The sequence below is a fragment of the Stegostoma tigrinum genome, chromosome 14 (genome assembly GCF_030684315.1).
Source record: "Stegostoma tigrinum isolate sSteTig4 chromosome 14, sSteTig4.hap1, whole genome shotgun sequence".
Lineage (NCBI taxonomy): Eukaryota > Metazoa > Chordata > Chondrichthyes > Orectolobiformes > Stegostomatidae > Stegostoma > Stegostoma tigrinum.
In genome coordinates, this window is record NC_081367.1 from 72,371,490 (window position 1) to 72,384,419 (window position 12,930).

At 44.3% G+C, this 12,930-nt stretch overlaps 1 protein-coding gene across 2 annotated transcripts in view; it reads left to right on the forward strand.

The window, feature by feature from the left end:
* Positions 1–12,930, forward strand: part of LOC125457988 (sodium/hydrogen exchanger 9-like) — a 453,786-nt gene that overhangs the window by 14,502 nt on the left and 426,354 nt on the right. The gene's annotated exons all lie outside the window — the stretch shown is intronic.

Here is a 12,930-nt window from a genome sequence, read left to right on the forward strand (position 1 = left end):
TTCCCTATTATAAATGAACTTTAAAATCAGCTTTCCAATGTCAAGTTATTGCTCTTGTTGTGACAATCAGGTCACGGGATTGCTACAACTTTCTCTCATTGCTTTCGAACATTGTTTTTCTCCAACTGACATTTCCTATCTCTAGAATAAAGTCAAAAGACAAACATTATAAGCTATGATTGAAGATATTCTAGCAGGGCACTTGGATAATTTCAAAATAATCAAGCAGAGCCAACTTTTTCTTTTAAAGGGAAATTGTATTTAACAATACAGCACGGGAACAGGCCATTCGGCCCACTAAGCCTGCACTGATTCTTACTCCTTATTTAGACTTATTGCCCATGCACTGCTTCTAAATCTCTGTTCACCTCCCAAACTAATTTATTGGATTTCTTTGAAGAGGTAGCTTGTGTTGTAGATAAAGGAGAACCAGTTGAAGTAGGACACTTAGATTTCCAGAAATCATTTGATAGGGACCTAGATCAAAGCTTATTGCAGAAGCTCAAAGCACACAGTGTTGATGTGTAATATTGGCATGGATAGAATATTGGCTGGCTGACAGAATCCAGCGAGTCAGAATAAATGGGTCATTTTCAGGCTGGCAGATTGTCTTAGGTCTTATGCCGTATGCCACAGGGCTCGGTGCTCGGGCCTCAACTCATTGCAATTTATATTAATGAGTTGGATGAAAGGACTGGTGGTACAGGAGCTAAGCTTACAGATGGCGCACAGGTAGGCAGGAAAGTGATTGGTGAGGTGGCAACAATGAGCCTACAAATTGAGATATGCGAATGAGCGAAGATCTGGCAAAAGGAGTACAATAGGGGAAGTGTGAAACGGTCCTTTTTGGCAGAAAGAATAAAAACAAGCGTATTATCTTAATGGTGAGAGGCTGCAGAATGATCTGGATATCGCAGCGCATGAACTGTAGAAGGCTAGTCTGCAGGTACAGCAAGCAATCAGAAAGCTAATAAAATGTTGTGTTTTATTGTGAGGGGAATTGAATACCAAAGTAGGGAGGCTATGCTTGAATTAAACAGGGCAGTGCTGGGATTATACCTAGAGTGCGGCGTACGGTACTAGTTGCTGAACTTGCAGACAAACATGAATGCATTGGAAGCAGTTCAGAGAAGGTTTACTAGATTAATACCTAGAATCAACCGGTTGCCGTATTAGGCAAGGCTAGACAGGCTGGGCCTATATCCTCTGGAGTTTAGAAGGGTCAGAGGTGACTTAATTGAAACATATAAGATCCTGAGGAGACATGACCAGGTGGATATGGAAAAGCGTGTTGCCTTTTGTGGCAGAATCTAGAACTAAGTGATTGCTTTCAATGGGCACCCCATTATTATTAAGAACAAAGATGAGGATTTTTCTTTTCTCGGAGGGTTAAGAGTCTTTGGAAGCAAAAGTGGGAATTTCCGGAGAAACTCAGCTGGTCAGGCAGCATCTTTGGAGAGAAAGCAGAGTTAACGTATAAGGACCAGTGATTCTCCTTCAGCATTCTGATTTCTGAAGAAGAGTTAGTGGACTCAACATTTAAACATGCTTTCTTACCACAAACACTGCCAGATCTGCTGGGATTTTATTGTTTTGTTTGTCTTCCAGTGTCCACAGTTTGTACATTTTTTTTTGTTTTAGAGTGTTTGGAATTCCCTTCCTCAAACGGCAGCAGTTGCAGAATCTTTAAATATGTTTCGGGCAGAGGTCAAGAGATTCCTGATGACAGACAGGGTGAAAGATTATGGGGGATACACAGGAATGTACTGTGGAGTTAGTGTTTAAAATCAGATCAGCCATGATATCAGTGAAAGGAAAAGCAGGCTTGAGGGGCTGAATGGCCTATTCTTGCTCCTTGTTGATTGTTGGTGAATAAAACAACACTGTTCAAGAATTACATTATTTATAGTTGTATGATCCTTTACATTGTCTTTTGTGTTCTTTTTCGTGATTACAAGTTCTACTTAAAATATTGATCTCCTCTTGGAAGTCTTGACTAGGTGTGGTTAATTTTGCCCAGATCAGTGCCTCAAAGTGCTCAATCTGAATGGAATTATCTAAACGTGTGCGTGCTTTCTAACTGAATGTGATAAGTGCGGTGGTTCAGTGGTTAGCTCTGCGGCCTCACGGTGCAGGGTTCAATGCCAGCCTCGGGTAACTGTCTGTGTGGAGTTTGCATGTTCTCCACGTGTCTGCGTGGGTTTCCACCAGGTGCTCAGGTTTCCTCCCACAGTCCAAAGATGTGCATGTTGGATGGATTAGCATTGGGAAATGCAGGGTTACAGGGTTAGTGTTGGGTCTGGGTGGGATACTCTTTGGAAGGTCAGTGTAGACTCGTTGAGCCAAACGGGGATTCTGTGATTCAGATGGAGAAATAGAAAACTGATCTTTTAATCCAAATTGTTTTTAATAATATTATTTGTGAAGGGTCCATCAATCTCAGGGGCCTTCATTGTAAGAACATGTCTTTTATAATATTCCTGTGAGTGAGTGATTAAACCATTAAACTAAGTATAAGATTAGGATGAAAGGGCAGTGAGAGAGGAATTCCTTTCTCTCTTAAATTCTGATGTACATCATTGACAGATTTTTTTTCACTTTAGTTGTCTTGTGTTGCTCAACTAATTCTCAAATTAGTTTTGTTGGCAGGTAGAAAAAGGGAGATTGTGTGTGTTGACTGGCACAGTGTAATTGCCAACTCTTATCCGTTAGTTGATTTTGTGGAGTGAGCTTTAGTTTCTTTTCTCAATGTTCACATGCCCATGGTGTGAACTCCTTAGATCATCCTCCTGGTTTAGATATTCACTTTTCTCGGTTAAATGCTTGTATGTGTACGGTAACGTTTTACCACAGGAATACTTGGCGTTTTTCCAGTCAGCATGGTTGGAGTCCTGTTGCACCTGGTGGAAACCCACGCAGACACGGGGAGAGCATGCAAACTCCACACAGACAGTCGCCCGAGGCTGGCATTGAATCCTGTGCCGTGAGGCATCAGAGCTAACCACTGAGCCACCGCACTTATCTCATTCAGTTAGAAAGCACGCACACGTTTAGATAATTCCATTCAGACTGAGCACTTCAAGGCACTGATCTGGGCAAAATTAATAACACCTAGCCAAGACTTCCATGAGGAGCTCAATATTTTAGGTAGAACTTGTAATCACGAAAAAGAACACAAAAGACAATGTGAAGGATCATACAACTGTAAACTTATGTAGATTGTTTTGCTCGATAAAGGCCATCGGTGTTCACATTCGTGACTACACACCTGATGTGACAGCAGCAATCTATTATTAAATTACCCATGAGATTATCCATGGCTATTTGATGGAACTGCATTTTACATGCAAGATGACACCGGAGTTGCCAGACTGGCTGAGTTTTTGAAGCGATTTCATCCAGCTCTTATTTACATGCTGGCAGTGAATCAGTCAGTGTTCCACGGATCAGTGCTGCTGTCTGGAAGAAAAATTGCCTTGTGACATTGAACCTTGCTGTGCGCTTCTCTGCCCTGTTCCCATTCCCCCTCGAGCCTGTCAGCCAAACCTCCAGTCCACACTGACAAAATACCATCTTTTCATTTCCTTATAAGTGTTCAACAAAATTTGTTTAAAGCCTCTGCTTCCCTGAGAAGACCCACCCGCCTGTGTGAGATCTTTGGGATATCTAAGGCTCTTTAGACCAATTATTAACCTAGTGACTGTTTGTTTTTCCAGGGGCTCTCATTATGTGAAGAGCCCACAATCTCATAGAGGTAGTAAGAACTGCCGATGCTGGAGTCAGAGACAACACAGTGAAGGGTCTAAGCCCGAAACGTCAGCTTTTCTGCTCCTCTGATGCTGCCTGGCCGGCTGTGTTCATCCAGCCCTACACTGTGTTACCACAATTACACAGGTTGTCTGTGTCCTTAATGAGGGCTAACCCATTCTCAAAAACAAAGACAGTGCAGCATCTTTGATTTTGCTATTTGAGCACTTTGCCAATATAATCCAGCAGAAAATTGTTAATTCTACTCTATTTATTTATGGGATGTGGGTGTCGCTGACTGGGTCAGCGTTTATTGTCTGCCCCTAACTGCCCTGGAGCTGGGGAGCTGCCTTCCCGAACCACTGCACTTTCTGGGCTGTGGGTATAACCACAGTGCTGATAGGAATGGATCTGGTCCCAGCAACAGTGAAGGAACGGTGACCTGTTTCCAAGTCAGGATGGTGAGTGGTTTGGAGAGGAAGTTTCAGGGGTCAGTCTTCTCATGTATCTGCTGCCCTCATCCTTCTAGATGGAAGTGGCCATGAATTTGGAAGGTGCTGTCTGAGGATCTTTGGTAAATTTCTGCAGAGCTTCTTGTAGATGGTGCACACAGCTGGTGCTGGAGGGAGTGGATGTTCTAGCTGACGGATGGGCTGTCAAACAAGTGAGTTGTTTTGCCCTGAGTGATAATTAGCCTCTTGAGTGATATTCGGGCTGCACCCATCCAGGCAAGTGGGGAGTATTCCATCACACTCCTGACTTGTGCCTTGTAGTTGGGGGACAGGCTTTGAGGAGACACGAGCTGGGTTACTTGCTGTGGAATTCCTAGCCTCTGACCTGCTCCTCTTGGCACTGTATTTATGTGACTGGTCCAATTCAGTTTCTGGTCATTGGTGACCCCCATGATGTTGATAACTATATTCTAGTATTTCAGTCTCACGATTAGTGATAATGAATATTTAAATGATTTATGCATTACATCAACAAAGTCTGTCTTCTGCCTAAAAGCATTTCATTTGTAACCTTGTCCAATTGTTACAAAATTAAATCCAAAAGAACTGCAGATGCTGTAAATTGTAGACAAAAATCACACTTGTTGGAAAAGTTCAGCAGGTCTAGCAGCATCTGTGGAGAGAAATCAGAGTTAAAATTTCAGGCCCAGTGACCTTTCCTCTGAATTTTCTTCACAGATGCTGCTAGGCCTGCTGAACTTTTCCAGCAGTTTCTATTTTTGTCTACAATTTACACACATTTGCTGTAGGCTTTATCCACATGCATCTATTTTCTAAGCCCCTGTTTTACAGACCAAGATGCACTGCAGAATGGACCAGCCTGCAAATTAATTTCAGATTTTAGTTTCCATGGAAATATTAGGATTGTTCTAATTTTCAGACAGCTTGGCAGCTGTCATTGCTGAACATGGTCCTTGGGGACATGTAAACAGGTAGAAGTAAGCTCACCTGAGAGTCTGCCCCATTTCACCACACTGTAACCAAACAGAGAACATTTTCTACTTCTTTAAAAGCCTCAGAAATTCAGGCTGTACAGAAAAATGAAAATACCTCTGTGATTCTCAAAGTGATGAAAAATGAGTTTCAGGGAATCATAGAATGGTTACTTTCACAGGATGAGGTCATTTAGCGGGTCACATGATAGATCTCCCTCAGACCCACTACCCATACCCTTAGTCCTGTCACCCCGCACGTCTCTTCAGAGTTTGGTCAGAATCTGGAATGCGTTGCCTGAAATTATAGAGCAAGTATATTCAATTGTGATTTTCAAAAGGAAACTGGGTAGTTACCTGAAAGGAATACTTGTGTGAGGCTTCAGGGTTTAGGAAGGGGTTTGGGGTGAGCTGGGTTGCTCATACTGGGAACCTGCATGAGACATGATGGGTTGATGACCACCTATGGTATTGGAACAATTCCATGTATTGAAAAAGGTGGATTTGCTATGATCTGACCAAACCATAGTCATACTCCCTCATTAGGGAAGGGGGGGGGGGGGGGGGGAGGGGGAGAGAGAGAGAGAGAGAGAGAGAGAGAGAGAGAGAGAGAGAGAGAGAGAGAGAGAGAGGGGGGGGGGGGAGAGGGAGAGGTAACTGGTGGTGCTTTAACTTGAAGGTCACTTTCAGTGGGGTTGAGGAGGAAAGTCCTTCATGGTAATCACAGCTTGAGCACAAATTGAACCCACTCTGTTGACATTGCAGTGTATCATAAGCGGGACGCTGAGCTAAACAGACCCCTCTGATTTGAAAGATGGCACCTCTGATTGTGCCGTTTTTTTCTCTCTGTTTGATTGTACACTCAAGTCTTGAATATTGCAGCCTCTGTGCTTTGCCTGCACGCCTTTAGATATTTATTCAGTGTAACAACCAAGTCTCATTCTCTCTCAGCAAGCTTTACTGCCTAATCCAGCATGTCTTGCACATCCTTGGGATGAGCCTTGCTCGTAAGCATCAAGGAGTGGCACGGCTCAGTGGTTAACACGGCTGCCTCACAGCGCCAGGGACCTGGGTTTGATTCCACCCGCAGGCCACTGTCTGTGTGGAGTTTGCACTTTCTCCCTGTGCCTGCGTGGCTTTCCTCTGGGGGCTTCAATTTCCTCCCACAGTCCAAAGATGTGTAGACCAGGGGGATTAGCCATGATTAATTGCCCATGGTGTCCAGGGATGTGGGGATTAACCATGGGAAATGCAGGGTCACAGGACATCTCTTTGGAGGGTCGGTGTGTGCTTGATGGCCAGAATGGCCTGCTTCCACATTGTAGGGATTCATTGATTCAAACTACGTTTAATAACATCCAAGATCATCTGGGGAACTGTTAACCCAATTTTTCCACCATCATGTCTTCATCTGATTGTAACATTTTCTCTTTGATGGCTTCTGACTTGTTCGAAAGTCCTAACGGCACTGATGAATTTCTGGGTTCTAGCCCCATTACCTCATTCCAAATCGTTGATGTAAAAAGTAATGGCCTGATCTGCCAGCCTCCTGGAATTCCATTTGTAATCTGTCTGCAGCCGTGGCTGCCACCACTAATGATAATGAGTGTGAGAGCACTGTTCCATCCAACCAGGATTGGCCCTTCGATTATTAGCTCTCCGATTTAGAGTAGCCAATTACAGGTCACCATATCGAAAACATTTTTGAAGTGCAAGTGTATTGCATTGACCTGGTCACCATCTTCAACCACCTGTGAGCTTGCCTGAGGCCTGACTAATATTCATCTGGCAGCCATTTTGCTCAAACATTCGAACTGATCGTTATCCGAGTGCTGTCGGAGGCTTTGTGAACAGATGAGGTGTGGTGACTGTACAAAGGACAACTTGCCAAGTGTGCTGGCCAATTCTTCGAGAATAGGTCACCTTTTCCTGCAGCGAAGATGTTGCCAGGGCCTTTGTGATACTCGGTGTGTTCAGCTGCTCAGCCACCTTGCTGAGTGAATCAAATTGGCTGATGACTGTGTCCTGCAAAGTTGGGGCCCTCAGGAGAAAGCTGAGCTGGATCACTCACTTGGCACTCCTAGCTACAGATGCTTCAGACCTGTCTTTTTCACTCGAGCGCTGGGCTGGCCCATAATTGCAGATGTCCAATGGAGCTGCCTCGTCCAGTCACTTACTTAATTACCTACTGCCATTCATAACTGGATGCGGCAGGACTGAGGAGCTTTGATCAATTGGCTATGAAACTGCTTAGCCCTGTCTATAGTGCGCTACTTGCACTGTAATTTCGTGGATTGGGATCTCACTCCTGGGTATGCCTGCTACTTGCATGTTTATTGAACCAGGTGTAATCCTGAAGCTTGATTATAATGTTAGAGTGAGGAATCAACTCTTGAGCTTACAGACTGGGTTGAATTTTGCTGCTGAGTTTTAGCGAGCTGGCCATTAGCTACTTTTGAGATACTAAGTGTGTTCTGAATCTGTACCATTTCTGACAGTGGTAGGACCATGCAACATGATGGAAATCTCAATGTGGAAACCAGACTTTATCTCTCATTCCTCCTAATGCTGTGATGGACAGATGTAAATTTGGCTAGCTCAGTCTGAAAATCTGCAACCAGATTACTCCTGCTGCTGTCTGACATCCTGCAGCCAGAATCCATTCTGGAATCTTACTTCTTCCAAGTGCCGTTCAACGTGGAGTAAGGAATCATCATTTGGGAAGTGGCTGAGGGTTTTCTCACCCATGTTTGACTGAATGAACGCCATCAATCTTTCTGGGATTGCGTGCCCATGTGGGTACTCCCAGGGCCAGCCCACCAGAGGGCCAGTGGCATGGAATATCCCTGGGGATGCTGGGAAAGTGGGCAGTCATGTGCTTGCATTTGCCTACTGTTGGGAGTCTCGAATCCTTCATTTTCAAGCCCCAAGAGGGTAAAGTAGCCTCAAGGGGCTGCATGTAACAAAACTGGATAGCATTCGATCCCAGCAAGCTGCACTCACATTGCAAGAAAAGACCATCTCCCATGGAAAAGGAGAATGTGACCATCTCTCCTCAGAGTCTGTGGCATTATCGTTCTGAATTTACAACTATGAATAATCTATTGGCTGGCTGACCAGAAAATCCATTAAAAAGCCATGTAAACGCAGATATTCTGCGTGAGTAACTTCCTAAAACGTACACCCACTTATGTAGTGTAAGTCAGTGTCACCAGCAAACTGTTCACTTGCCTGGCTGAGTATTGCTGTAACAGTATTCGATGCTCTGAAGCCAGCATCCTATTTGACGAGCACACCGTTCTCCATGTTAAACACTCAAACTTCATCTGCCACCAATACGCCCATGGCTACAATGTGTGAAATCTCCAAGACTAAAGGCAACACTTGCCCAAGGAATCTTTGGCAGCAGCAACTTTCAAACACATGCCTCACAAAGAGGGCCAGTGGCAGCAGGTGTGTGGGAATGTCACTCTGTCCAGGTCCATGCCGTCAATTCCCGCACCATCCTGACATCTTGCTGTTTCGTTGTGACTGTGTTGAAATCTTGGAACTCTCCACCTTAGCACTAGGGTGTACCTACACCACACAAATAAGCGGTTCAGGTAGATGGCCCATGAAGCCGGCTTGAAGGTAACTTTGAAAAGGCAATTTTTAAAAAATTACTCATTCGTGGGATGACGATGTTTGTTGCCTATCCCTAATTACCCAGAGGGCAGTTCAGAGTCAACCAGATTGCTATGGGTCTGGAGTCAGATGTAGACCAGACCAGGTAAGGATGGCGGCTTCCTTCCCAAAAAGACATTAGTGAGCCAGATGGATTTTTTTTCCGACAATCGGCAACGGGTTGGTGGTCATCATTAGCCTTCTAATTTGAGGCTTGGTGTTTTGAATTGAGTTTCCACCATCTGCCATGGTGGGATTCGCACCTGGGCCCCCAGAACATCACCCGAGTCTCTGGTGATGTACAGTAGTACAGTAATAATACCACTAGCCTTCCCATAAATGTCATAAACATCAGGATGGGTGCACGCGCTACAAATGAATTTTAAAAATAGTGTAAACAGAAGTTTTGTTCTGGAGTTGTTCTCACACTATCAAGGTTGGGGTAAATGCCTGTGAAGTTTGATACTTGCAGAGGCTGTAGTTTGATCTGATAGATTTACTTCTTTGCATAGTTAGCTCCACTTTTTAAAGTAACTTCCTTTGGTTGGTTGCAAATTTGATTGCTACACAGGAAGCGGCGCTCAGCAATCTGCCATTCAGCAGTGCGGTTATTTAGATTAGAGGTGCAGTACAAACCGAACCAGGATCCAACATGCACTCTGAAGGCCTGATATGGTAGTTGGCACGTGCGTACGGATGCCCTAACTTCAAATATTCAAAAGTTTTGCACTTTTGTACATTCAGATATCGTCAGAAGTTAGCTGGTCACTCCCAGCTACTTGTGTGCAGCTCTTGTTTGTTGCAATGTCTGCCGTTGTGTGCTAGGTAACACGAGTAAGCATTTGTTTATTGTAGCAGAGAAACTGATACCTGAATAGACAATGAGTGTTCTTGGTGTGGTTGTTGGGGAGTATTTGATAGGCACAACTGGTAGATTATATGTCAAAATTGCAAATTGAGTCAGAATTTTCAGTACAGTTCTTCTCCACCACTGAGGGTGTTGTGATAAATATTTCCAACAAGCAATGTCTTATAATCTGACTTTAGTGGGGTCCCTCAAATACAACCTCGGAACAAGGAACGTTCTGAGGAAGGGTCACTGGACTTGAAACATTAACTCTGTTTCCTCCTTCACAGATGCTGAGCTTTTCCAGCAACTTCTGTTTTTGTTTCAGCCCCGTTCTTGAGTTGCATGTCCTTTTAAGTTTTGTAAATCTGTACCCTGCCTACCTACTTACATTTTCTCAGCAATTGTTAAACTCCTTATTCCATCTATCAGTACCACCTGCCGTTTGTCTGTGTTACAATTTATTTGACATTTGGTTGTTTATTTTGTCAGTCTATCAGTATCTTCTATTTCAGTTAGAATTTCTGTTTGAATTAGAACACTTCATGATGACAAGTGTGATATTGAAAGGTTGTCCTTTTCCGCCATGGAATTTTACTCCATTATAAGCGTCTGCTGTCATCTTATGATCAGGATTCCGGGGATATGGTGGTTAAGAGGCATTAGGAGCAGCTGACCACCCACGATTGTAACCAATGGCTCGGCAAGCTAAATGGGCTGAATGGCCTACTTCTGTTCCCTGTGATCAGATGACCTTGTTGATACTGATCACTTTTTTTCAGAGAAGTTCTGAATTTCGCAGGGGCTGATTGATAGTCATGAAGGGGCTACACTCCAAAAGCTTGTGTTTTCAGATAAACCTGTTGGACTGTAACCAGGTGCTGTGTGATTTCTGACTTTGTCCACCCCAGTCCACATCATAGAGTCAGACAACACAGAAACAGATCCTTTGGTCCAAATCGTCCATGCCAACCAGATATCCTAAATTAACTTAATCCCATTTGCCAGCATTTGGCTCCTATCCCTCTCGACCCTTCCTATTCGTAAGCCCAGCCAGATGCTTTTTACATGTTGGAATTGTGCCGGCGTCCACAACTTTCTCTGGCAGCTCATTCTATACATTCGCTATCCTCTACGTGGAAAAAGTTACCCCTTGCGTCTCTTTTAAATCTTTCCCCTCTCACCTGAAACCGATGCCCTCTAGTTTTGGACTCCCCTACCCTGGGGAAAAAAGGCCTCCTCTATTCATCCTATCCATGCCCCTCATGATTTTATAAACCTTTATAAGGTCACCCCTCAGCCTCTGATGTTCCAGGGAAAATAGCCCCAGTCTATTCAGTCTCCCCTTATAGCTCAAACCCTCCAGTCCTGGCAACATCTTTGTGAATCTTCTCTGCACCATCTCGAGTTTAACACCCCTCCTAAAGAGGGACGACCAGCATTGCACACAATATCTCAAAGTGACCTAACGAATGGCCTGTACAGCTGCAACATGCTATCCAAACTCCTGTACTCAGTACACTGACCAATGAAGACAAGTACGCCAGATTCGGCTCTCACCATCCTGTACCTGCAACTCCGCTTTCATGACTAAAGTTTATATGCTTTATAACATTTACTGTAACAAACAGACTAAAATCAGCATCAGCTAACATGATTTAGGGCAGCTAATGATTTGAACCATTGAAAATACACTTTTCCCACTGAACTACTTATACAGTTACAATCAGGTGTGGAGGGCTGCATCAGTTCCTTTCACTTTATCCTCCTTTTTTGGCTGCAGCAAAGTTTAAATGATCTTTCTCATATCTAAGTGTAGCCAGGCAGACGGGGGTCTGTTTCCACACTGTATGACTCTATGACTCATTTTGAAAAATGTGTAATTAACTGCTATGCCGGAAACAACTGAAGAGTCAGTTATAGGGTTTTCTTTACTGCGAGATAAAGCAATTTTCTTACTAGCTAGCCCCAATGCAAGTAATAAATATATGACATTGCTAACGCATGTGTACAGTTATTGTCGATCTCTAATTGCCCCAGAGGGCAGTCAAGAGTCAACCACATTGCTGTAGGTCTGGAGTCACATGTAGGCCGGACCAGGTAAAGATGGCTGTTTCCTTCCCTGAAGGGATATGTGTGACCCAGATGGATGTTAGCAGCAATCTATGATGGTTATGTGGTCTCCGTTAAACCACCCATTTAACCTGGACTTTTTACTGAATTCAAATTTCACCATCCGAGCCCACATCCCCAGAATATCAGGCAGTGTTCGGGAATACTGGTGCAGTGCGCCATTTCATCTAAGCTGTGTACACCCTCTCCCATATCCCACACACGATGATCGGCATTCCAATGTGGATCACAGCATTGAATTCCAGTTCTGGAAGGCTCTGCTATGTATGGCCTTCAGAGGCCCAAGGCAGGTGAATGAGAGTGGAAGGGAGCACTGGGCCAGTGTCGGTGTCTCTGGAGAAAACTCTGAGCAGAATGCTTGTGTAGACGCTGCTGTGGAGAGGAAACGCTGACTCTGACCTGCTTCTGGTTTCAGTCAGTGCGTTGCTTTTTCCCCAGTTTAGAAGCTGTTTCAGTCCCTGAAAATCCAAGATTTTTAAACTCCAAGGAAGGAAGTCTAAAACCAGTAGTGGTTAAATATAGATTTCCGACATGGCCTGAAACCCCACACCATGATTCTGCAGAAAACCACACTCTCAGCGGCTATATAACCTCTGAGATACAGACCCAAACTCATCCCAGTTACTCGACACATTCTTATTCACTTGGCACGCCAGCGGGAGCCATCCAGAGTCCCTTTGGAAGACCCTTCATTCAATCTCAAGAGCATCGTTGTTTGATTCCAGCAGCTTGGCCAGTAAGGCGTTACAAATCCAACAGCTTAGCAAGAAATCTGATATAACACGGTATGAAGCTGGCTGAACAAGCAGGCCGAGCAGGAAAGCTGATGTTTTGGGCCTTGACCCTTAGCAGGAAGTCTGTTCTCACTAGAATTTTGTCTCGATGGTTAACTCAAAAACAGCCTCTGTTCTGATGGTCGTTGTACTGATTGTAACGTGGTCAGCCAGGTGGACTTCGGAATAGGAGTTCCCTGATTGGAGCGGTTAACCTGGTCCCATCAGGGAGCTCTGGCTGACAGATGTAAACAGGAGTGTCAAAGGTTCTGCTCATTCCAGGAGCCAGCTCTGAGCTAACTGGGCCAGTGTCACGTACACTG